Source organism: Saccostrea cucullata, unplaced genomic scaffold, assembly GCF_032062105.1.
Source record: "Saccostrea cucullata isolate Sc308-1 unplaced genomic scaffold, CSIRO_AGI_Scuc_v1 ctg19963, whole genome shotgun sequence".
Taxonomy (NCBI): domain Eukaryota; kingdom Metazoa; phylum Mollusca; class Bivalvia; order Ostreida; family Ostreidae; genus Saccostrea; species Saccostrea cuccullata.
This window is the reverse complement of record NW_026937486.1, coordinates 1-6,023: the sequence shown is the minus strand read 5'-3', so window position 1 is coordinate 6,023 and position 6,023 is coordinate 1. Positions and strand designations below refer to the sequence as shown.

The window sequence follows — 6,023 nt, the reverse complement described above, 5'->3', positions numbered from 1 at the left end:
TGCATGTACTTATTTGTTTATGCCTATCTGTAGTGTTACATAATAAAGATGTACAGCACACTGACAGCTGCAGGCCAACAGTAACAATGTATTGTGAACATCACACTTCTAATGATATCGTTAATTTAGCAATTTAGTGATTTTCACAATAATATAAAGTGTACCACAAACTTATTGTGAAGGTCCTAGGGAACAAATGACTCCACATGGAATATAAATAAAATGGTCAACACTATGATTACATGTGAGCTCTTACAGAAATACGACAAAGAAGAAGTTGGAAAAACACATATATGACATTCATTGTCCCTGTGGTACTTTATTTCAAGATTGTTTAACTGCATGTGTGGTTTAATGTATTTACCATTGATATTTCTTTTTCTGAAAGTGAAATTACTGCAAGAGCTTATACTGCAACTTAATAAAAGAGTTAAATTAGAACTCGCATGTAACCTGAATTACTGCTTGTCTACATAGGCAATTTAGCCACATATGATCCACATATGCATTGCCTTTCATATGAAGATCATATGTAGATCATATGAGAATCATATGTATATACTATCATATGAAAATCATATGTGGCCAATCATATGAGAATCATATGATCAAACATATGTTAATCATATGAAGTTATATACATATGATTCTCATATGAAAGGTCTTACATATGAGAATAATATGTATATTTTTGCAGTGGTCATATGAGAATCATATGAAACTGATCATATGAAAATCATATGAAACCAAATTCACTAATTAGCCCGTGTTATACCCAGGTAAATATAATATGAATATTTTGACAGTGATCATATAAGAATCATATGAAACAGAGTTCACTAATTTGCCCTTAGTATATGCAATTAAAATTGCAATTTCAATAATATATATCAATAGACGGTAATTTAAATGTACATATATTCAATAGAATGTGATAGCAATTACTTATGTAAAGTTCTACTCTGTTTAATGCCCCCCCCCCCCAACCTTTCACATATAAAAAATAAAACTTTCAAGATTTTTTTTCTGTAATAATGCATTTCCCATACAAAATTGACAAGATAATAAATTACTTTGCCTTTTATTTCAAATATTTTGGGTTTGGATTATAACTTGAGTAAAATCAAATAATTCCGTATTTTTTCGGAATGGTTTTGACTTTTATCGAATGAAAGTGTACGTCATGTTTGACGTCACTGCTGCAGCAAAAGTGCTGGGTACTGGGTGTCGGAAAAAGTAAGTTATCTCCTAAAATTTTTATAAAGACATTTAGGCTAATTCATATTGTTTAAATATCCTTCCATTACGGTTACACGTTCGTATGAACTTATTTCTATACTGCAGTAATACTCTCATCACTTGTAATGGTTAAATGAATGCATTTCGCAGTCCTACATAATGTTAGTGATCTGTAAGTAATTTTGGATGAATTTGTTTCTGAATGGATGTAAACAATATAATTTACATGTTAGGCTAAAGGCATTACTTTTGTTTTCTTTTTGTTTTGACTTTTGTCACGTACTGATTTGAAAGTGAAAGTAGAAACCCTGTATAGCAGTTGGCGTTGTTGTTCGTTGAGATCGTTATCAAGTCTATTTTTTCATCAACTTAATGACAAATATTTGTTTTTATGGCCTTAGATGCATTCAACAATTTGAGTTCAGTGTCACAGTGCTGCTTTTTTTTATCAAGTCCGAGAAGCCCAAATCTGATAAGACTGGCGATTGATCCTAACTGCCCAAAGTTGATTCTGACAGACAATTGCATCGTCACAATATTAAAGGTAAAAAAAAATTGCAATACATTGTTTGCACGGCTTCATAAAAAATAAATTCAACTCGATAATATAGATGTTTTATTCTACATTAAGAAACAATTTTAATCCAATGTATTTTTTTTAAGGGTACTTACCACAAACAAAAAATGGATGCGCGGGTTGATATATATTTTCTGACTGATTTTGATTTGTAATGACATAAATAATAAATCCCTGAAATATAGAGAAATCGTAGGTTTTCCTTGGTGCTTAGATTTGAGATTTTATTTGGCCTTCTATATAATTCCATACATAATTTTGCACAATTTTTTAACTTTATGGCAAAATCTTATATAATTCTCTAATACTACTTGGTAAACATTATTCAGGATGTCAATTTCAATGTAAATCTATTTAAAATAATGCTGATTTCTGAAAAAAGTTTGTTTGTGTTATTTATCCTTAAATATGGTGAGTATGAATTGAATTTTCTTGCTTTAAATTAAGCTACGAAACTACACAATAACTTCAGGGGGTAAACTGAATTTGTGAATTTCAGCAAAAAATTAATAATAGGCCTAACAGTGGCAATTTTCAAGGCTCAAATACATGTGCATGTGACTATGTGTTGAAAGTACATCAGATAGCTAATTTATTGAATATTTACATCTATGTGTTCATTGACTGACATTTATAATTTTTTCCAACACTAAAAAACTTAAAGTTTCAGGTAAATTGTAAGATATTTATTGATTGATTGTATATTGTTTAACGTCCCTCTCGAGAATTTTTCACTCATATGGAGACGTCACCGTATGCCGGTGAAGGGCTTCAAATTTAGACCTATACTCGGCACTCAGGGCCATTGAGCAGTGAGGGATCTTTATCGTGCCAACGCCTGCCGCTGACACGGGGCCTCGGTTTTTAAGGTCTCATCCGAAAGACCCGCAACTTTCACTTCTAAGTGCCGAGCGCATGGCGAAGGAACAGTTGCTACCAATTTTAACGACTAGGTCAGTCGCGGCCGAGATGCGAACTCACGACCTCCCGATCACAGAGCGAGCGCTCTACCGACTGAGCTACCGTGAACGGTGTAAGATATTTAAGACAATTGAGAACCTACAAACTAGTACTAGTACCTAGTTTAAATTTTAGTTTATAATGCTTAGAAAATATCTACTGTGTGAATATTTGTTTTACAGGTTCAATATACAGTCAGCCTCTCATAAGAAAAAAAACCAAAGATCCAAGGCTTGCTTGCTTCAAAGTTAAGGTAACTACACACTGTTAAATATACTTTGTTATATTCTTCCCAAAAAAGTCTGGGATATCCTGAAATCACAAAGTCTGTTTTTTCTGCCTATCTACTTGTCTGTAGTTTTTTTGTCCAAAAGTAATATATTTGTGTCAGAATCTTCTTAATTTTTGGCAATTTGAATTAATATATATTTGAACTTTCCAAATTCAATTTCAAAAAAAAAAAAAATAGCTTGTTATGATTTTAATATGAAGCAATATCTTCCAACAGTGTAATTGTCTTGCAAATTACGTCATAGGATTCGACAAGACACCTAGTATAACATATATAACATATTTTTTTCTCGTATTATATCTGTGTCAGTGCATTGGGAATACATTTGTTTGCTGATGATAAGTTACTGTAGTATAACTTATAGAATTGATTTTGTAATTTAAGAATCATTTTATTTTTATTTTTGAAATTTTTGTAGAGACCTTTCTGTGCCACAAAGAAATTGTTCAGGAAGGGAAGAACTGGTGGATTTGCATTTTTGGTACACTTCAAAGAGATTTTCAAAATGGTCAGATCAGAGGGAGGACAACTGAAAATATTGAAAAGAAACAGAAGAAAAAAGAACCTGGAAATCTATGGAATAATTATGAAACGTGGAGGATGTACAAAATCTTGTCTGAATTTGACCTGTAAAGATTTCTCATTCTTATTTATATGCTAGAATATCAGATAACTTGATTTTTCATAAATTTACAATAGAGAATACAGGACAAATGTTATTGCTGATATTTCAATTTTGCTGTGGACAATTTCATGTCATATGGTATTTTTATACAAGTACATGACCTAATTATTTTATTAATTTATACATGTTTAACGACTTAATCATTTTGCTGAAATCTTGAAATTTGTACTCATTTTAGAATATGTTAAATACATGTATCGACAAATGCTACTGACTTGTTTGTATATTTTCTTGTTTAGAATGTACACTGTGAAAAATAAGTTATTTCTCTTGATGAAAATATTTTTATCAAAAAAGTTGTGTAAGCATTATAAGATATTTTCAAATATTTAACCAATGAAGATAGATCATTGTTGTAATGTAATTTTTTTTTAAAGAGTTTTCATCTAAAGCAGAAATATCTGATTTTTAAATGTGTACAAGAATTAGAAAAATATTGAAAGAGAACACACTGTACTGTTTCATATGATTTACATATGATGCCCCTTTCATATGATTCTCATATGTAAATGGCTTGAAACACACTTAAGTGTTACATACGATTTACATATGATACCCTTTTCATATGATTCTCATATGTAAATGACTTGAAATACACTTAAATCATTCATATGCAAATCATATGTAGTTATTTTCATATGATTCACATATGTGGATCATATGTAAATCATATGATTTGCTTCATATGATTCACATATGATGCCCTTTTTCTATGATTCTCATATGAAACCAATCATATGAGAATCATATGATACTCATATGAGAATCAGATACATACACCCACAGATGTGATCTACATGCCATGTGTATATTTCATGATTGAATTTCAATTTGTCACCGAACTACAGTAAATGAAACACTGCCCGGTGATCTAATATTAATGAACACATTAAGATGAACATTTAAGCAGCTACAACAAAGCTTCAAATTCTTTTTGTCGATTCCCTAAGAGATGTATTATTAGCAATGAAAATTACAAATGAGTTTCCAACTGCCTCAAAAAAAAAAATCTTGTCAAAGCTTTAATCTGCATTGACAAACATTGATTTTTTAATATTTTTATTCGGATTCCTCTGTTATTGTTTTTTTTTCAATTTCTTTCACACAATACCAGAAAGCGTACATCTGTAATTCTTTTAAACAAGAAATCATGACTAACGAAATTCTCTATTCAGTTAGTTCAGCATTTATGAAAATGATGAACACATATAACAAAATTTCCTGTTTGCTGCTGTCATACCCATAAATCTGATTGTTACATCCTGGTTTTCATACAAAAAAAAAATTAAGATGTGAAATTAGATTTTTTCTCTATTTGCTCTTTTTTTTTCCTTGTGGTTATCAAGAGAAATTTCCAAGCCCCTTGTTATTTATTTTCTGTAAATCAAGCTATATAATTCAAGTTTTCCATAACATTTTTAACATATATATAATTCCGATGTTCATGTTAACAGTAAATGCAATAAAATGAAATATGTTTATATTGATCGAGTATTGACATCAGTTTCGTGCAACACATTTTTCTCTAATAAATTGATTTCAACTTTTCATATTACCATAGTGCTGAATTTTAAATTTTATAATATATTGAACACTGTATCAGAAATGACAATTATCTTTATATGTTCATAGACCATATACATGATATAAACAGCAAGATTATAAATGCAGAAAACATTTTCCACTAGTACACCCAACATACTGGTAGATTTTTAGGTTTAATCACGATCATTTCTCTGGACCAGTCTAGGATTATGAAGCTTAATTTATAAAGTAATTAATTTAAATTAGAGAAAGGAGGTGAACATCAATCAAACTTGTAAGATCATTGAATGCCCACAACAATTAATAGACCATCAAATGCCCACAACAATTTAGAGTAACATCATCAAAAATGTGATTACCAAAGGTATGTGTACACATAATGATCAGAAATTCAGATCATACAACTAAATGCTATTTTAACAAATTATGAAAATAAATCAGCATGACTTGCATTTCTGGTTCCCTAAATTCTCTAGAATTTCCATTATGTATTATAATTATTAGGCCGGTTGATAAATACACAAACACTGGTAAGTTTATAACCTCTGTCCATACATAATCGGTGTGTTGGTGGTGGTTATGAACCTTTAATCTCTGCTTATTATGTCATACTTTTTTTTACTACTCCATTGTATCACAATGCAGAAAAGACATCCTTTTTTTGTTGGGTACATATATAATAATGAAGTATACATTTGTATGTGTATTTTATCATAATTAATGGG

The 6,023-nt window shown here is 30.2% G+C and overlaps 1 long non-coding RNA gene across 1 annotated transcript; it reads left to right on the top strand.

Moving 5' to 3' along the window:
* The first annotated feature begins 1,701 nt into the window (after positions 1-1,701).
* Positions 1,702-3,956, top strand: LOC134248276 (uncharacterized). Its single transcript, XR_009988017.1, has 3 exons — positions 1,702-1,783; positions 2,959-3,029; positions 3,487-3,956. It is a non-coding gene; the product is annotated as an uncharacterized LOC134248276 (long non-coding RNA).
* Positions 3,957-6,023: the final 2,067 nt, after the last annotated feature.